At 45.2% G+C, this 19,191-nt stretch overlaps 1 protein-coding gene and 1 long non-coding RNA gene across 2 annotated transcripts in view; both read right to left on the reverse strand.

Moving 5' to 3' along the window:
* LOC116845256 overlaps positions 1-6,949 on the reverse strand; it is a 53,457-nt gene extending 46,508 nt beyond the window's left edge. The window contains exon 1 of the mRNA XM_032817740.1: positions 5,271-6,949. The gene's annotated coding sequence lies outside the window, so the exon portion shown is untranslated. The remainder of the gene's footprint in view (positions 1-5,270) is intronic.
* LOC116845258 overlaps positions 1-19,191 on the reverse strand; it is a 366,503-nt gene that overhangs the window by 277,624 nt on the left and 69,688 nt on the right. Inside the window, exons 8-9 of the long non-coding RNA XR_004378220.1 lie at positions 7,298-7,378; positions 6,983-7,023 (exon numbers count right to left, since the gene is read on the reverse strand). This is a non-coding gene — a long non-coding RNA (uncharacterized LOC116845258). The remainder of the gene's footprint in view (positions 1-6,982; positions 7,024-7,297; positions 7,379-19,191) is intronic.

Raw genomic sequence — 19,191 nt, forward strand, 5'->3', positions numbered from 1 at the left:
TAATCTCGACCACTTGCCTGTGCGTAATTAATGTTAAACCAACAGTACGCGATCGCGTACTTTCGGCAGAAAGCGTGTCCACCATGATGAAACCGCACGCCGGCCAGTAAGCGTGACACGATTCGACGCGTATCTGCAACAGTGCCGATAGGCAAATCGAATGGCGATCGGTGTTTGGAACGGGAGAGCGCTGTCGGGTGTGCGAAACTGAGTACACACGACGGATCGGAACGAAGACACAGAGATGAACCGCGGGGCGAGTGAACGAGAAATCAAGGGAGAGACAGAGAGAGAGATGGGCACGTAGCGCGCAAGAGAATAGGACGCACACGAAGGAACAAAGACGCAAAGCACGAGCGTGTACGCAATTGCGGCAGTGCGGGTCACAGAACGCTCGGCAGAATCAAAAGGACGGTAGGTGCATGCCGGTGCATTCATTGTGCCGCATGCATCCATGTCCGCACACCCTACCGTCGCTCAACGCGGTGCAGCGCGGTGCAGCGCAGTGCAGCGCGGTGCAACGGCGGCGTTCGGCCGCGCAGGATGATTAATTAGTTGTCGCGCGTACCATGTCACCGTGTCACTCTTGTCACGGCTTTGTCACTTCGCTGCAAACACACACACACACACTCTCTCTCTCTCTCTCTCCCTCTCTCTTTGTCATCCTCTCGCCCGCGAGAGCGGGCAAACATGCTATCGAAAGCGTGCGCGCGCGCGCGCTCTTCGGGATAGCGCGCGTTGCAGCGCGCGCAAAGCAAATTGCATTGTAACCGGGGCTGCAACAGGCGCGCCATTAATCAATGCCCGGACCACCGCGGCGTGCGATGCGTTCTGCCAATTTCCAAGTCGCGCCCTCCTCGCGACGGCTCTCGCGGACAAAACAGTGGGCAGAGATGCGTCGATTGGGGTGTGTATGGAAATGAAGGCGACCGCGTTCGGGGACCGTGGTCTCCTGTCGTTCTGAGGGAGACGCGGTTCTGTCAGGTGCGATGATATTGGCGATATCGGCGAGTATCCCGTGGAGTATCGATTTCCCGAGGGGCCACCGCGATTTTCGCGTGGATACTTCCTTGGATGCGCAGTTTATTTCGCCACGCTAACGTTAATTGATTGCGCGAACAAGAGAGAGAGAGAGAGAGAGAGAGAGAGAGAGAGAGAGAGAGAGAGACAGAGAAAAAGAGAAACGAAGGAGATAATAGATGGATAATTGAAGTATCCGTCGCGCGGACTCTAAACTCGCGCAGAATCGCGGTTGAATATTTCTGTCGTGACTCAAGTAATGTGTGGAACTCGCATTTAGATCTTTACGAGGGAGAGGATGAAAAATTACTTTAGATCAATCGCAAAACTTTGTTACAAAATAACGTCAGTTAGTCTCTCTACATTTCTTGGAACATTTCACTAAAAATATTAAGTTAGTGCAGAGTCACTCGAATGATTTTCCACTCATGTAGAATGAATTCTACACTCTATATCACCGGAAGAATATTTTCACGCAAAATTGAAGAATGAATTTGATGCACTCCATCGTCACAGAGACGTATTCACTGTAATCGATTGAAACATCTACTCATACGAAGTCAGAATGCATTCTAAACATGAATGAGAACATTCACTCTTGCGATTTCAAATGAGTGTTTTCACATTCGCTTCGAACAAAAATATCGCCACTTTTCACTCGTTTTGAATGAGATTCCATTCCAAGAAATGTAGAGAGTATATCGTCGTCGAAATCGACATCATAACTTATACCCCAAGCTGTTATTCGACGCTAAATCCGGCCATTACGATAAAACATAATCAAGGAGCTAATCGCGGCTTGAGTAAACGGCGACCCGAACATTCGGTGCAATTCCCCGTAGGGTGATCGGCTTTTGCAAACGATTAATTGCCGGTGTGTCGATCGCGTGCGCACAGATATGCCTATCAGGGTGAGAAAGCGCGTCTTCGTCGAACAACAAGTACGACTCAGTCCCAAGACTCGCGTGTATTATCGGCAAGATTGTATCTAGATGCGCGAGATAGACGCGGTTCATCGTTGATTTGCCCGCTCCTAACTCGCGTTGCATCCTCCTAGACGCCGAGGAGAGGCATCGCCCCGAGAGCAATCGCGGCTGTTTCGCGGTCGTTCGATAACAGTAATGAAATCGCATCGACGCGACGTCATCGCGCGCCAAGGAGCTGTCCGTTTCTTTTAACGACGCTTGATTACTCGATTTACCTGTTGCTCCGACGTACGATGGCGCGCATCTCCCATCATAAATATCAGATCCGACGAGAATAAAGATATCGTCGTCCCTCTTTACCGGCTATTCTTTTTAGATCTTTTCGTTTTCCTCGTCCTTCTCTCCTTCGTTCTCTTTAACGTCACGTCGACCGCGCGAATACATCCCCGAACGCGCTTTCCGTTGAGTCTCGCGCAGGATAGAGTTGTTAAGAACCCGAATACGAGTCTATAATATGAGTGACGAGTGTCTCGCACGTTTTCGGACGAGGTAAACGCACTCGCGGTATAGATTCGCGAAGCCATGCGCTTTCGACAACCGTATTCCCAGTTTTTAGCCGAGATTTTAGTCCTACTTTTGACCTGAACTTTCTGACATCTGCTGAAGATATTCTAAAGTTCTAACATATTTTGAAAAAATTGTGATATGAATTGTATATGAATTTTTTGTGATTTTATTTAACTTATTAACTTTGCTGAGAGGTCCTCAAATTAGAACCCATATAAGTGGCATTTCATGCATTTTCTGCCACTTAAAGATACTAAATAAGATTCCAGTTTTCACATGTATTAAACGTGGTTGAAATTTTGATTCTACCTTTGACCTCAATATTTTATTCCAAACACCGATTTTGATACTCTAGATCTATATCAATCTTTTTTTATTCTATTCAACCCACTAGTATTGTCGAAAAGGATCCTCTTTGGAATCTGCAAGTGGCATTTCGTGCATTTTTACTATTTAGAGACGCTAAGTAAGACTTCAATTTTCATGTGTTAAATATATATTAAATATATGTTCTTCAGAATATGTCAGAACTTTAGAATATTTTCAGCAGATATGTCAGAAAGTTCAGATTGGAAGTAGGGCTAAAATTTCGAACTGGGAATACGGTTGTCGAAAGCGGCGAATGGCTTCGCGAATCTGTATCGCGAGTGCGTTTACCTCGTCCGAAAACGCGCGAGACACTCGTCACTCGTATTATCGGATTCGCGATTATCGGGGGAAACGTTACGTCTCCCTCCCCGCGAAGACTCGCATCGTTTTATAATGAAGCCGCCCGGATGCGCTCGATTAACGTTCGATCAAAAGGATTACATCGCACCGTCGCTGTGTAATGTAATTAAAAACACAATATAAAATGTAATTTGGATGGACAAATTTAACATGTCGTTTAATCGACATGTTAACTATTCAGCGGGAACACTTAATTGAAAGTTCAATTGAAGCGCGTCGAGTCGACGTCGCGAGACAATTTAAATATTTTCTAAAATAGAAACGTTTGTGGGGTACTTCACGGTTTCGCGATTTCCGTCTCGCGCGCGCGCAATTAAAACGGCACGACGAAATGCTTAATTATACACGCGGAATGCATTAGTGCGTTGCGTCAATGCAATTCGCACGGGACGCGCGCGATTCAAGTGTGTCCGGTGCTTGACAGTTAATTAAGAATCAATTTACAGGATTGCGGGTGACGCCTGTAACGCATAGAAATCAATCAATTTGCATGCAGATGTGTATTCGTGGCGCTCGGAACGAACACCGAGCCGTTCGTATTTTGAAACATTCACGACGAATGCTCGATCATGTTCGTGAATCAGCTAGCGCAGTCGATCGGTTCGATTCAATTAGCGCGCGTGTGGAGCGATCTGACGCGAGCGTTTGTGCAAGTGCGCGCACGTACCGTCAGAATCGTTCGTTGCGCCACGCGATGAAACATTTAAGAACTCGACTGAAAAATCTCGAGAAAATGAATGAGATCTCAGTGTTCGCAGGCCTGCAAGATTGAATCTTTTGTCTATACGCACCTGCCTTCTACAATAACGGTACAATCATCCTGTATATCGTGATATTTTTATCTGTGAGGTAAAAATATCAATACCCGGACATATACTTAATCCTGAATTCATTTTGGTCGTTAAACTCAAATATTTAAACTTTCAACATAAAATATACATATATTGAGTATATTCCACGTTGAAAGTTTAAATATCCATATTAAATATCCATATTTAAAGGTCAAAACAGGAAGGATTAGATATGTGTTCAGGAATTAATATTTTTACTTTAGTCATGATAAGAAACAAATTGATGCAAATCAAAGCGAAGAAACGAGGAATGTAGCTTGTGAGATAAAAAGTTGAATGCCTAACATATATGATTAGTTCGATTAATATGATTAGTAAGCGAGTACGTGTTAATTAAGGCTCTGAGTCAGAATCAAATTTTTATGTGATTGACGGTGATTATAAAAAAAGTTTGTGCATGTATAAGGCTTACGAAATTCATTAAGAGTTTCTAGATTGATAAGATAGCGATATATATAGCAACAGATGATATTTGCAATCAGACATATAAGTAAATAAGCAATATGAAAGCAATAAAATATATGAAAGCATGATATAAATATGACATAATAAAGAGCACACGTAAAATATATATGAAATGGCACAATATTATATAATAAGTAATTAAAATATATGTACATGCATGACAATTATACAAGGCGTGCGAAAACGATCGTATAATACTTTAACAGTGCATAATCTGAAGCTTAATCAAAGTTGAAAATCTTAATATGAAAATATCAAGTCGCGATAGTGTCTGGATTGTGAGGCATTGAAATTAATCAGTGACTTTCGTGTTAAGATTTTCGACTCCAATTAACCTCTAAAATATACCATTAAAGTCTTCAAATTAAAAGATCGTCTTTCCACACGGACAGTGGCGTAGCCAGAAAAAAGTTTTGGGAGGGGCTGTACTTTTTATTTTTGACGAACAAAAAAAGTCATTCGAAAAAATTTTTCTCACATTTAGCATAACCCAGAAAATTAATTTCGGGTAGAGGGCTGCAGCTCCCTCAGGCCCCTTTGGCTACGTCACTGCACGGATATCAAAACATTCGAGTATTCATGGTATTTAAAAAAAATATAAGCATTATGTATAATTGTCTCTACTTTTGTTGAAAATCAATGCGATTTACGAATATGCATGCAGTACACACGGCTAATGACACTCTATGAGTGTTCAAAATTCAACACTCACCATTATGCGTCGTTGAAGTCCATCGACGTTGTCCGTCGTCGTCCATCATTCACTGCGTCGCTCGGCATCCGTCCAGCGTCGTCCAAGTCGATTCCTCTTGATGCACTTCACTCGCGAGACAATTATTTTAACGACGTTTACGGATGTGACGATTTAAGTACGGCGAATCTCGACACTTCGAGAGCGTACTCGCTGGTGACGAAACGCGCTTGCAAAATCGCAACGCGAATGCAAAAAAAAAAATTGAAACGAAGATGAAAAATTGAAACGATTGAAAACTGAGATGAAAAATCGATTAACGCGAAGTAAACAATTGATATTTTCGCGAAATCTCCACGTCTCGAGAATGTTGTCGCGCGGCTGTAAACAATAATCGCATGACTATCGCGAAATTCTTTTCTTCGTGAATGGGAAAATTAAAACTACAATAATCGTAAAGTTGATTAACATGACCGAAATAATTGCGAGTTCCACGTATGCGTATGTGGCGCAATTTTAGCGCCTAATTACTTCGCTAAATATTCTGCGAAGTTCATGGGTCGAATCTCATTCGACCGCAGTAAGTGGCCGCAGATAAATAATTGCGGCTGTTGTAGAATTTTTGCTTCAACGAGCAAAATCGGTATCGAAATCGGTATAATGTAAATCGTGACGGGAACGTAGATTTAAGTAATCGAGAAGAAATGTCGCGGTGTACGTACAAATCTCTTACGCAAGAAACAACCGCGGCTATTGTAAAGATACTTCAATGACTGAAATCTAATAAACCATAAATTGTGACGTGAATGTAGATCAAAAAGAATTGAGACAAGACGTCGCGATGATCGTCTAATTCATCGATGCTTATAAAAATCGCGGCTGTCGCGAGATTTCTATGTTTGACATTATTGTAATAATGTAAGTCAAAAGAATCGAACAAAAGGACTTCGTGACAATCTTCGAATTCGCTGACGCGTCCGCGAGCAAACAACAGACGCGAGACAACCGTGAAATTGATGTCTTTGTAAATGAAAACGTTAAAATCACGAAATTTACTAACGTGAGTGAAAATGTCGTGAATTCTGCGGCTGTGGCGCAATTCTAGCGCTTAATTGCTTCGTTAATTATTCTTGTGAAGTTCACAGGTCGAATCTCATTCGACCAAAGTCCGATATTGGAAAACTGAACTGTCGAGAGAAATATGAATCGAAATTAGTATGAATCGGTTATGTCAAATAAACGTTACAATAATTATATCTCTGTGTATAATGTAACATAGTGTTAATTATGCGTTGATTCTACAAAAACTCAACTAATGATTTAAAATTATCAAAGAATAAAACGGTGAATAAACGTAAGTAGAAACGTGTATATCTTTCACTTGTTCCATTAGCTGTACAACCGATTTTTCAAAAGTAACTAATTGTACTTTCTTCGAAATTTTTATGAAACGCGGTATAACATCATAATGCCTGGTGACTGTCACAACATTCAACTTTTATGAATCAAATCATAATAAATTATTCAGATATTACTCAAATATATTTTGCAAATTCTCATGTCTCTCAGAACGAAAAGAACTCAGCTCGCACCACTATATTTCGCTCGACAATTCAGTAAACACACAACAAAAATATAACAATATTAACGAGCAAAGCAAATTGCATTGATTTTAACAAAATTTCAGAAGCTAAAACCATCACCTTAGAAAATTTCCCATTTTTCTGACTCACCAAACTATTGATCAAGGTTGGCCACGTTCAGCTACTCAATTCTGGAACAAAAAAATATCGTTTTCTTATTACACTTGCCAATTTTAACAAACAAAAATGTAGTAATATGTAATAATAAGTGTGGTATAATCATAAGATTCATAATAATCATAAGATAACCAGCCACTTGCAATTGCAAATAATTTAATAATATAATTTAATTTAATAATTTAATTTGCAATTGCAAATAATTTATATAAGTTATTTTAGGAAGTTTGTTTCTCAATATTTGATCGCAAATAACCAAATAATATTCTTTGAATTTAGTTAACATACCTTCGAGCCAACCTTGCTTGGCCCGAACCGGATCCTCCGGTATGTACTGCGTTAACCACGTCACAGCAAGTTTCACTAGGTCTGAAACAGAAAGTAATTTAGTGGTCAGTTGCAGCGAATTTATTCGGTATTGTCAGTGATCAAGCGAATTTATTTGGTATAAATCGATCGAATATACGATAATCCGATTGTATTTCTCGTTTAAATATAATAGAAAATACATGTGCTATTCACCCTGTGAATCTTCTATATTACTATTTTTGTTCATGACAATCTCAGTAAAACGATCACGCACGAAGTGTCACAAGTTGCTTCACGATCGCTTGATTGATAACGAATAACGGAAATTAGCGCGCCACGTGTTATGATGTGCTCGGCTCGGCGTCAGTAACTGTTATGACTTACGCGCGAGGCTCAAACCTATATTGTTATTGTTGTGTAACTCCCCGCGCGCACCGAGGTCGATTGATTTTGACGGTTGAATCGACTCATTCAATTGTTTGCACAGAAAGATTATAGTTTTCTTTTTCGCTTAAATTCTTTTCACTCTTTATATAGACTTAGAAAAAAAAAATATTCTTGTTTATCTCTTTACTGTTAACATCTTTATATTTCAAATGTCAACAATAAAGATATCCTCTAAACAAGAATATTCTTTTTTCTGTGTATGTTTTTAGTAGTTCACATACGAGTAGAGCACATATCAAATAGAAGAAAAATAAATTACTGCAGAATGTCGGTCTATTTCTCGGTGACAAAGTCCTGTAATAATTATCGCTATAAAATTTCCTCTCTCCATGTAATTATCTGAATTTGCGTTCCGAACACTGCTTATTGCGTTTTTTATATCGTACGACTGATGTTCGTCGGAATTTAATGATCAATGATGATTTTAATTTAATAATTAATAACCTACAATAATACAATATAAGAGAAATTAGTAAGAGAAATATTAAATAAAGAGATATTATATATAAAGTAAAATATTAATAAAAAGATATCAAAGAAAATTAGATGAAATATTAATAAATAAAGAGAAATAAAATTATTCCAAAACAGAAGGAGGGACGTGAGAGAAATTACACGATTCGCCTTCGCGAAAAAGGACAGGACATGCGGCGATACTTTCGCTACTTTGCTGCGCAAAACGCGGCAATCGGTAACGAAAGGTGGCCGAAATACGGATTAGATATCGCGTGCTATTTGCAACCCAGTCGCGCTCCGCTGAATGCGATCTAATTAACCAAGAATTCCGTCGGTCATGTAAGAGTGACGCCAAGTCTGGGATCTGATAGCGCGACGGGCATCCGGCATCCGTCGACACAGCGAGCGGACCTTCCTTTTGTGCGAGAATCCGACGAGAAAAAGGCGTCTCTGGTTAAAATTTCGCGTGTTAAATATGTAATTGCTCCGACGAGAGTGAATCATAGAGTCATGGTAGCGGACGGGATGTCGGGGGTCGGGGGTGGTTGCAGGAAAAAACGAAGGTGATGAAGGAACGCAAAGTGGGAGCTAGGACGAGGACGATAAAAGGCCGGTGATCCTGCTCTCACCAGCCGACTGACCGACCTCTTTCTCACCCTAGCAGGACCTCCTCGTCGTTTGGACGCGCACTGCCGTGGCAGCGGACGACTTAGTCACGACTTTGCTACGCCCGCAGCCTTCGTTTTATTATTTAGCCGCGCGCAGGAAACGAGCCGGTAGAATTAAGGTAGGCGGAAATTAATGAGAGGACGTCGAGAGCAGCTCGAGAAGGAACCGCCGATGCGACGTGGCTGACAGGACGAGGGGATTCGCGAGAAGGACGAGCTGGAAGAAGGATAATAGTCACGGGCGAATTTGCAAGTGACGAATTCGCAACGAGTGGCCTCAGCGCGATTGTATTTAGAATTAATTTATAAGAAGACGTGATGCTTGGAAATTATTTCCGCTATTTCACATATATGATAATAATAGTGATAAACTGCTCGCGCAGAGGGTGCCCGTGCATGCACACTTCCCGAGTCGATCGACGATTATTAATTAGCCGCCTCTTCCACACGTAATTCGCGTAATAAATTCCCAAGAAAATTGGAAGAGGATCTCCTCGTGCCGTCCTCCGCTATCCCGGAGCGTCTTTGAGACACTTCTCCTTGGTGATCCTCGCAATTTCTCACAGCTGTTCTCAGGGCTTGATAAAAAAAAAGAAAAAAGCGGGGTTGTTAAGAAAGGCGGTTTCGACTCAATTACCGACTTCCTCTCGTCTCGTTCAAAGTAATCAATCTAGAGCAGGAATTACCGGCTGCATACGCTTATTTCCTGTCACTGCAGTTGACAATTTACGAAGCAATAAAGTTTGCATACTCGTATGTGTGTGTGTGTGTGTGTGTCTGAGTGTGTGTATCAGCTATGTGGCCATCTATTATAAACTCCGCAACCTCGGTATAAATCTTAACACTCTAAAGTTCTCTTCTATATACTCTCGCGAGCTCATTACTAAACGTGCTACATTTTCATAAAACAATTTAGCGCGACATACCTATCTGAGTTGCGTACTTCCTCCGCATAAATTATCATATACACTCGCTAATGACGATGTATCCATTAATTATGAACTCCGAGCTGCCAGCTGATCATTGCCAGCGCGAACGTATCTACTGATGAACGTTGATCAGTTCCTCGAAGAACTCCCGAAATTTTCTCTCAATACGCCAACAACTCTCACGAGAGAGCGCACACAATTGTCCAAAAAATGAGTACACCAAACTGCGACGCGGTTGAAAACGGCCACGCTAATGGCCTGCCAGTCGACTCGTTATCGCGAAAATTTTCCATCTCGCGTGGAGTCTTCTTTATTCGCACCGTTCGTGCGTTTCGACCGGCTCGATTACGCCATCCTCCCCCCTGCCCCCCGCACCATCGCACATCGGCCGCTGCTATTTTCGCGCACAGAGCGCAAATCCACCATGATCCCGGATTTCTGCCCGGCCGCCGGCGCACGCCGCACCGTCATTAAATGATCGCACAAAGCGCGGTGAAGCCTCGGCTTTAAGATCTCAAGCTGTTGCTAAGGGATTGATGGTGTTACCATGGCAACTACTGAGGGCCTATTGTTGCACCCCGCTGTGTGTGGTAGCTTCGTGTACCCCGCACCCCCATTCCCTCGCATGGCATATTTATTTGCATGTAGTGTAGGTACTTGCGCGTGTACACGCACGCAACGCATCTCCGACGCGCGCGTGTAGACCGAGCATGTGAGCGCGTACGTGCATACATGCGTGTGTGTACGTACGTGCATGCGTGCGTATATGCGTGCGTGAGGACGTACGCACGTACGTGCCGTGCGTTTATGCATCTGTGCCAGTGGTACCAAACCCCTTGGCGCGCTCGGGGCAACGTCCTGAGTTTAAAGACGAGGGATCGGCTCGCCGAGTCCTGCTGAGGGATGTTGAGATTTTCCGACATGCCGAAGTGAAAACCGACGAGCCAAAACTCAAAATGGAGATGTCACATCTCTTCGGCTCTGAAGGAACCGGTGAACCAAAGAGAGAATCTTTGACACGCGGGTAAATTTCGACAAGGGCAGACGGGAAGTAGGGAAACTCCAATGAAAAATTGTCGAAATCTTCCTGTTGCGATATGTTTTTGTAATTACTCATAATTGAAGAGTATAAAATGAACGAAAATTGTAGAAGATTTTAAAAATTACTGCAGAATTTTGTAATAGAGGAACAGATCGACATTCTGTAGTAATTTATTGTCCTTTATATTTACATTCTACGAACTGAAATGTATTGTTAAAAAATTTACCTTGTTTCCAGCGAAATCTATCTTTATTATGTTTCTTAGCAGGAAGGAGCCTCTAAAATAGTGCATGGTTCATACGTTAAGGCCATTATGTCCCGCTCGCGTTTCTCTTTTGGATGAACGTTCGATGCAATACGCAAATAACTCTTTGCGAGATACCGAAAGGTGACGGCGATAAAACCGCCACCGGTGGCGGTGTTATCAGCCCCTCGGAGACTGGGGCCAACGACCTCCCTCTAAATGCCAGGAAGCCGAGGTGAAGGCGCGCTCCGCGCTACACGCCGCGAAGAGAGAGAGAGAGAGAGAGAGGGAAAGAGAGGGCCCGTTTAAACTTTTCCACTAAAGGTAAATTATTCGTCGGCGCGAGAGCCGTCGTTGCAGAAGCGCCGCGGTGTACGCGCCACACTGTCGGCAAACACGAGATTGAACTGGGTCAGAATAGGAGAGTCGTGCGAATAGTACTTCGCGCTTCGTCGCGGGCAACGGCGCCGCAATCAAAACCTAGTAGCGTCGTATACGGCGACTTTTTGCCGCGGGTGTCGTTGTAAACCTACCACCAGCACTCCGCGCTGTCGCGACTTACTAAGGGTCGCCCCGAGGACACTCGACGGGATTCGGTGGAATATTATCGCACCTAAGAAGAACCATTACCGGCGCACTCTCACTAGGTTAATCGCGGTTTCGCGCTCGGGACGATTGGCGGAGTTCTCCATCCGCTTTTTGCGCTTCGTTAGAATCCACCGCGGCGTTGGCCGCGTTTCCACGCGCGTTTTTGCTCCGACGGGAAAACACGAGAGTACATTTGCGTGCCCAGGAGGCATCCGAGTTTCATGAAGCGCGAATTACGTCCGCGTCGTTTGTTAACTTCCTGAAAATTAAAAACGCGTCTCCGCGAAAGAGAGAGAGAGAGAGAGAGGCAGGTCTCTCGCGAATCCCTTCGACGGATCGTTCCCTAACGAACGTTCTCCATCTGACGTACGCGGGGAATATCGCGGGGAAACATCTTTATTATTCACCACGAGGATTTCACAAAGCGCGCGTGCACGAGACGCGCATGGGAAACACAAGAGATCGTGGTGGAACGCGAGCATAATGCATCGCTGAAAAGGAGAAAGAAGCTGTGTGTGCGCGCGTGCGACACGCACTTTCATCCCGCGTAATTACGAGCACGACGACGACGACGATGACGACGATGTCGTCGTCGTCGTCCTTCGACGTCGGGGAAAAGCGGGCATAATGAGGATGCGCGAGCCGCGAGGACATAGAACCGTCGTTATTCCGCGCGTCTCATTCGCGCGTGCACGGGATGCGGTATTCCGTGCGCGCTTGTGTGTCGCGTGCCTCCCAAGCATGCCCTGGCACGCATCTGCGTGCCATATATCGGTACCTACGAGGTGATCTATGGTCGCAGGAACGAGTTTTTACCCTTGGCCTGTGCGAAAATCTTTCTCCCAGTTAATCTTAAAAGGTTCAGTCACTTGCTCTCAGGCAGTTTGCAGCTTAGATCACGATTCAGGTCTCAACGTGTGTCTTTGATATGCTCTTGTCGACTGTATTACTTGATTAAGCAGTTGGAGAACAGTCCACACATTTCCCTTAGGAGATGCTTAAGAAAGAGGAGACCTCGTCCAGACAGTTGAGTTAAACGCGAAAATGTGTTGCGCGATTATTTCCACCATTTCCCGCGGATAACGTCGACTAGAAAAATTATGCGTAGCACTACTTGAGAGATTGTGCATCGTAGCACCCTATACATTGACACGCATGTTCTTTGGCGCACTGCAACGCGGAGTACGCGTATCTCCTGTACATGAAATTTCACTTTTACGCATATACATGGCGCACGTGCGCGGGCACACGCGTGCTCTCTTTGTGCGGCACGGACGTACAAGAGCGATGTATACGAGGTACCTTCGATGATTATCCCGAGTTATTACTTAGACGTGCTTTTGTAACAGGCGGAACGTCGACATGGTCGTTGTCGTCGTCCTCGTCATCGGATTGCCGCTTGATTTGCATCGCCGGCGTACATTGTGCGTTCCACCGCGTTCTCGCGAGGATCTCGCGCACGGAGAAGAAGGATGGGAAGGAAACTTCCTCGGGATCATCATTTCCGGCCTATCTCCGCCTCGTCCGCTCGCTCGCGTTGATTATATACGACGGATTGATTCGCGGAACGGGACGCAGATGCATAACGAGGATGCGCGCTTGTCGCTCCACGATGACAAGTGAACAGCTATGCGATGCTGTCGTCCCACTACGGACAAAGTGCAGTCTCTTATTACTTGAAAAGTTTTCTCATTACAGCGAACGCAGCGTTCTCCGAATACCGGGGCAAAAATTTAGGCCGCGAGTCGCCTCCTGGTGACGCGTCAAGCGCGCAAGAAATTTGCACTTTGCGTAATAGAAAAATAATAGGAAAGAAGCAGATTTGTAGGAGAGAGCCTGCCTTTATCCTGCCTTTATTAAGAGCAGTAGTCGCGTATTCGCGATTAAATTCAATCCTCGGCTCGCATAATTAATCCGCGCGCGACGTTGAATTGACGCGAATTCGTAACACGGGGAAAACCCGCGGGAAATTTCATTTGCTACGAAAAGAAGAAGGAGAGGAGGGAAAGAAACAGATAAAGTTCAGTCTGAGCGTGCACGGCACTTACTTCTTTGGCTACCGCAGAAAGAAGAAAAAATAAAAAGGGTGAAAAGGGCGTTGTGTTAAAGCACAAGTTAGTTAACGACCAGCGGTGAGTGGCAATAGCGGGCCGCTTACCGTTGTGGTATCATGCCGGCACACTTTTCTTTGGGTATGCGCGGCGACGAAGCAATTTGCAGGGTGGAAAGGGGAGAAAGAGACCCGGTCTCTAAAGTCGGGAAGTCAAGAGAAACGGGAGAACACGAGAGAAAATGAAGGCGAGAGAAGAGTGGAACACGGGGAAGAGAGTTTAGTCGTTCCTCCGTACTTGGCAATGCACGCGCGCTGCATCTCGTGTTAACGAAACTGAAGCTCAGAAAGTGGCGGAGCGCATTCTCTTCGCGCCGAGCTCGCGCTTCAACTCGCCTCCGCGAGAGAACCCGCTGTTAATTATGCGGCGGCGAGATAACACATCCTCCCCTCGCGAAAGCGTTTTCGCCGCTTTCGTATAATTCGCGCAAACTTGGTCGAATCGGTAGGAGGACAACAGAGAAATGAGAGAAAACGGTAGAATTGCGTATGCAAAATGTGCGGCCAGCGATATTAAAGTTGGCCACGCGGGTGCGCGCGAACGGAAGGAAGAATTATCAGGGCGAAGAAAAATTCGAAATGAAACGCGCGCAAGTACAACGAGTGTTTCGGAAACGGCCGAGGGATGGACGAGGGACGGAGGGACAGGGAACGAGAGACGTCGCAAAAAGAGCGGGAGAAACGATCGCTCGGACTACTACCGGATCGTAACTTTTTCGCCAGGATTATAAAATTAACGTCGAGCAGCATCGTGCTGCTGCCCCGCCGGCTCTTCGTCGCGCGCGCGCGACCGCCACCCCGGAGGGCCGCAATAATCGTGAACGTCAAATTTAACGTTTGCGCTCGCCCGATGCAATCCATTAGATATTGCTCGTAAAGAGGCCTCGTATCTCGGCTGCGCATGCAAGCGTATACACGTCCGCCGCTGAGCGAACGGCTTTTTTTTCCGACTGGCCACTTTTAAAAGCGCCCCCGCCGCTTTTCCGACAGCCACCCCCGCCGCTTCAGCCCCGATCCGTTTCCGCGCCCACGGCTGTTTCTCCGGCCGCCATCCCCTATCGTCGTCCCTGCGTGCTCTCGTCCGCCGCTGGCAATCAACGATCGCGACAGCTACGTAAAAATTTGCCCGTTTTCGAGAATCGCCCGGACAATTTATACGCGACGATGGGCCAGCAGAACAGAGCAATGCGAAATAATATTCGGTGACGGCGACGCGACCGACATTCCCACCGTCGCCGGCAGTATTTTTCATAATGACGGCTCTCTCCCGTCAACGGCTCCGCGAGATCGTGACATACAAGAGAGAAAAAAGAGAGAGAGAAAGAGAGAGAGAGAGAGAGAGAGAGAGAGAGAGAGAAAGAAAGCGCGGGATTTTATAGTGTATAATGCGTGACGTTCCGCGAGTTGGCCCGACGTGAATGTGTGAGCGCGAGGCGGCGATTCTTGTGTTGCCGTTATTCTCGTTATTCGCGCGCCGGCGGAAATTCACTATTCGGCAAGCCGAATCGCTCGTATTCGCTCCGTGACGTTTCGAATATCGCCTCGTTTTACCGCCTCGTGTCTAGCGCACTGACAGCGTCAGTATTTTATATGCGCGTGCAACTGAACGCTCGATACGGCACTCGCATACGCTTCTGGTAGCCGCGTGTGTGTATTTGTAGCAGCGCGCGTGCGACGACTCGATCTATTTGCCAAGCGAGGTAATGCGAGAGCAAACATTTCCCGCTCGAGAAACTTCACTCGCCTCCGCAATCCGTCAGACGTGCCTCGTTGTATAACTCGTCTCTGCCTGTGTGCGCCCGCACCGTTGATGCTCGCATTATTAACATTTAAATTTGCGTTTGAATTCGCGCGCTCGTAAATTCGCGCGACGTTCAGCCACGAAGCCATGCCGTTATCTCAGTCGCAACAACCCCCGGCGCTGTGATTCGTTTATCCATAAAGCGCGGCGCGGGTCCTCGCCGAAAATCGCTCGTTTCGAGTCGTTACCGGATATAGACTGGCGCGCAGTCGTTCGACTCGCGGTATCGAGCACCGATATCTTAACGACATATCGGCCTCGATATCGCGATTCATCCCGTTGTGCAATCTACACGCGGCCCGGGAATGACCGCGTCTGCGAACCGTGCACGAACACGGTCTACGATAATACGAGTACTAAACGCCGGGTGTATACCGCTGCATTATTGCTCGTACGTACATGCGTCGTGTCACGGATACGTGAGGGTGCATGGAAGGTGACAGAAGAGCTGTCCCGCTTACTCTTATGCGCTCGTGTCTAGGATTCGCGATGAATACGCGCGCACATGGGAGAACTTTGTAGTAAGAATTACTGTAGAATTCTATGACCGAAGAATAAATCGACATTTTGCAGCAATTAGCTCTTCCTTTCATTTCATATGTGCATTTCATATGTGCTACTTATATTTTAGAAGTTAAAATTATTTTAAAAAGTTGTATGCATCTAGCAAAATTTACAAGATCCTTGGGAAAATAGACTTCACTGACTCCTTTTTTTTATTTCTGCATCACTAGAAGCATAGTAAAATTGAAAAAGACTTATGCTGAGAAAAAATGTTTGTTTATTTAGTTTTTAATTATAATCACATAGAGAGAAATAATTACTATAAATTATGATAAGAAAATCACTTTTTATTAAATTTTGCTATAATGTGAGTGATAATGACTTTATCTCGCACGTTACTACCATTTTGTCGAGTTAGAACAACCAAAAAATATGACCAAAAATAACTGTAATTTCAGTTACATCAATCATTTTTTTTTCTCTCAGTGTATGAAAAGAGGAAACTGTAATAACTGTAATATTCTTTTTCTGTGACAGTCATTCATTCACGTATATTACATTTTGTCGCACAGTGTTAAAAACGCGAATATTTCCGCGATTTCTGATCATACAGTGCGCATATAAAGTAAACTATATGATTCAAAATTAGAATTTATTTTCAGATGAATTTTACAAATTCCATTGAACTTGGAGGATCAATGAAATATAACCATAAAAATAATAATTTCATTGTAACAATATAATATTAAATAATATAATATGTGTAATATACACATAATATTAAATAATATTATATTAGATACGAGTATTATACACACACAATATTTTTCCCTTCTCACAGACCAGATTCCGATATTCTATTGGCGTTTCCTCGCGCATTCGTCAATTACGTCGATTGCGCAATAACATAATGGAACTATAACGCGGCGACACATAATGGAATACGTGACATAATAGATCTCTCGGAGAGACACTATGCGTATAGCCGCAAACGCGCTAGACGGAAAAGCCCGGAGAATCGTAAAACGACGTCATGGAGGGTGAGAAAAAAGTGTTTCCTCCACCTCTCCGTGCGCATTACCTAATCCGGCCGACCTATGCGGACACGCATGCGTGTACATGTTTACGCACACTGGCTGCATTTGCATTTACGAGCGGCGGACACTTTTTCTCGGCGTTATACGCTTAATTCGCAATAAACCCGTCGAAATCCGCACTTTTAATTCCTTATCTGCGACGAGTCAGACGTCGGCCGAATTACGACAGCGGCGCTTCGCCTCGGAGGAGACGCATCCACGACTGCCGTGGCTCATGTGCGCGTAGTATTAGTTAGCGCCTATGAGTATTTCGATGCGATTGTTCACGGAATACAAATCTCGCGTTTCTGCCCGAGGAAACTCAACCGGAAGCCAACGGTGTGTTCGGGCCTACCGGTTCGTGACTACCGATGCAAAACCCGACGGAGAAGCCGCCGGGATATGCCGTTTCGAGCACTGATGGATTTCTCCCGGACTCCCGCGCCATCATTATCGCGATTACACGTAAGAAACGTACCCCAACGTTTCCTCTCACGACGTTTAACCCTTAAGTACTCGCGTGACGGGGAATTACCGGGTATGTCCGACGTGTGTGAGCGATATCGATTACTTCTCTCTTTCTCTCGGGCAGCGAGAGGCAGGAGCCTTGTATTCCTCAATTGAGAACTCAGCACGAAAGATTTCATTACGCGGGTCTGGACTGATTCTTATTCCTCTTTTTTAGAGATGGAATATACAAACGTGAGCAAAATCGAGCACTCAAGAGAGAAGCGTGATTAGAGGGGAAAATGCATTGCAATTTAGGTGCCTATGCAGCCTTTCCAGGGGTGAAGATGAAACATCGAGTGTCTGTTTAAGCCAATTATCTCCCGTCTCCTGGCGATCTTCGTGAAAAATGATCATCATGATTCGACATGATGGATACGCGAGCATAAAACGGCCGAGTAACTGCAGCGCCCCATAAAAAGCGGCGCTTAATGTCAGTTCCATGCGCGGTGCGCGTTGCGATCTTCGTGGAAAAAATAAAACAAAAAAAGAATAAACAAGAGGGTAAACGTACACCGCTGCTCTTTGAAAACGCGCGTCCAATTAATGGCCGTAATCTCGCCATACTCATCTCAATAAACGTCAGCCTTTTATCATCCGTCAGTCGTGCGATGATAACGACGTGCTCCGTTCTCTCATCCTCCCTCGCTCATCCTTTTTTTTCGCAAGAGGAAAATACTTGCTCTCGTGCGATAAAAAAGCAGCGAGCCGGAAACGAGACGTGGACGCGGAAGCTATCGCAAACGCGGGTTTATTCGCGTAACAGGGTAAACAAGCTCATAGATCAAACGGCATCGGCAAGAGAGTGTATGCGTTGTGCATTGGGCAAAAACAAAAACTGAAAAAAAGGGGGGAGCGATACCTATGGCGCGCGCGTGCGCTGATATCTGATTGCCGGGGAGAGACACGAAGAAGAGAACGCGCAGGGATGCAGGAAGCCTATACGAAGATGTCTATACAGAACGAAATTTCTCATCGGTAAATGCGAATTTGCGGATCACGCGCTTCACTCCCGAAGATCAAAGGTTCGAGTAAATGTCCAAACCCACCACGCGATAACTCGACTGCGGTGGTTGCACAACTATGAATTGCGTCGCGGCTCTAACCGCCGAATCGTGATAAATAGAGATAAACAGTGGCTCTCTCTCTCCCTCCCTTTCTTCCCCCTCTATCCCCCTCTCGGGTCGCAGCGTGCAAAATACCGCACGGACATCATGACAACGCGCAGCCCGGCTGCAATATAGAGCGGTCGCGCTAGGCCGAATGTTATAACGCTGTTAACACCAGCGATCGCTTTCAATCCACGTAGTTCATCATCCCATATTGGTTTCGCCGCGGCGGCAGAACCACGGGGGGGTGAAAAGGGTTGGCGATCGACCGCCTGCGACGACGGGAGTCATCGCGAGTCGTCACCAACGAGATCATCGACTGCAGCCGCGCCGACGAACCCCAACGTTCGTGCACGAAATACCTGTCTTTATCCGAACTAGAAATTTGTTCC

Source organism: Odontomachus brunneus, unplaced genomic scaffold (assembly GCF_010583005.1).
Source record: "Odontomachus brunneus isolate Ranch 3 - 2012 unplaced genomic scaffold, Obru_v1 Obru_scaffold_050, whole genome shotgun sequence".
NCBI classification, from domain to species: domain Eukaryota; kingdom Metazoa; phylum Arthropoda; class Insecta; order Hymenoptera; family Formicidae; genus Odontomachus; species Odontomachus brunneus.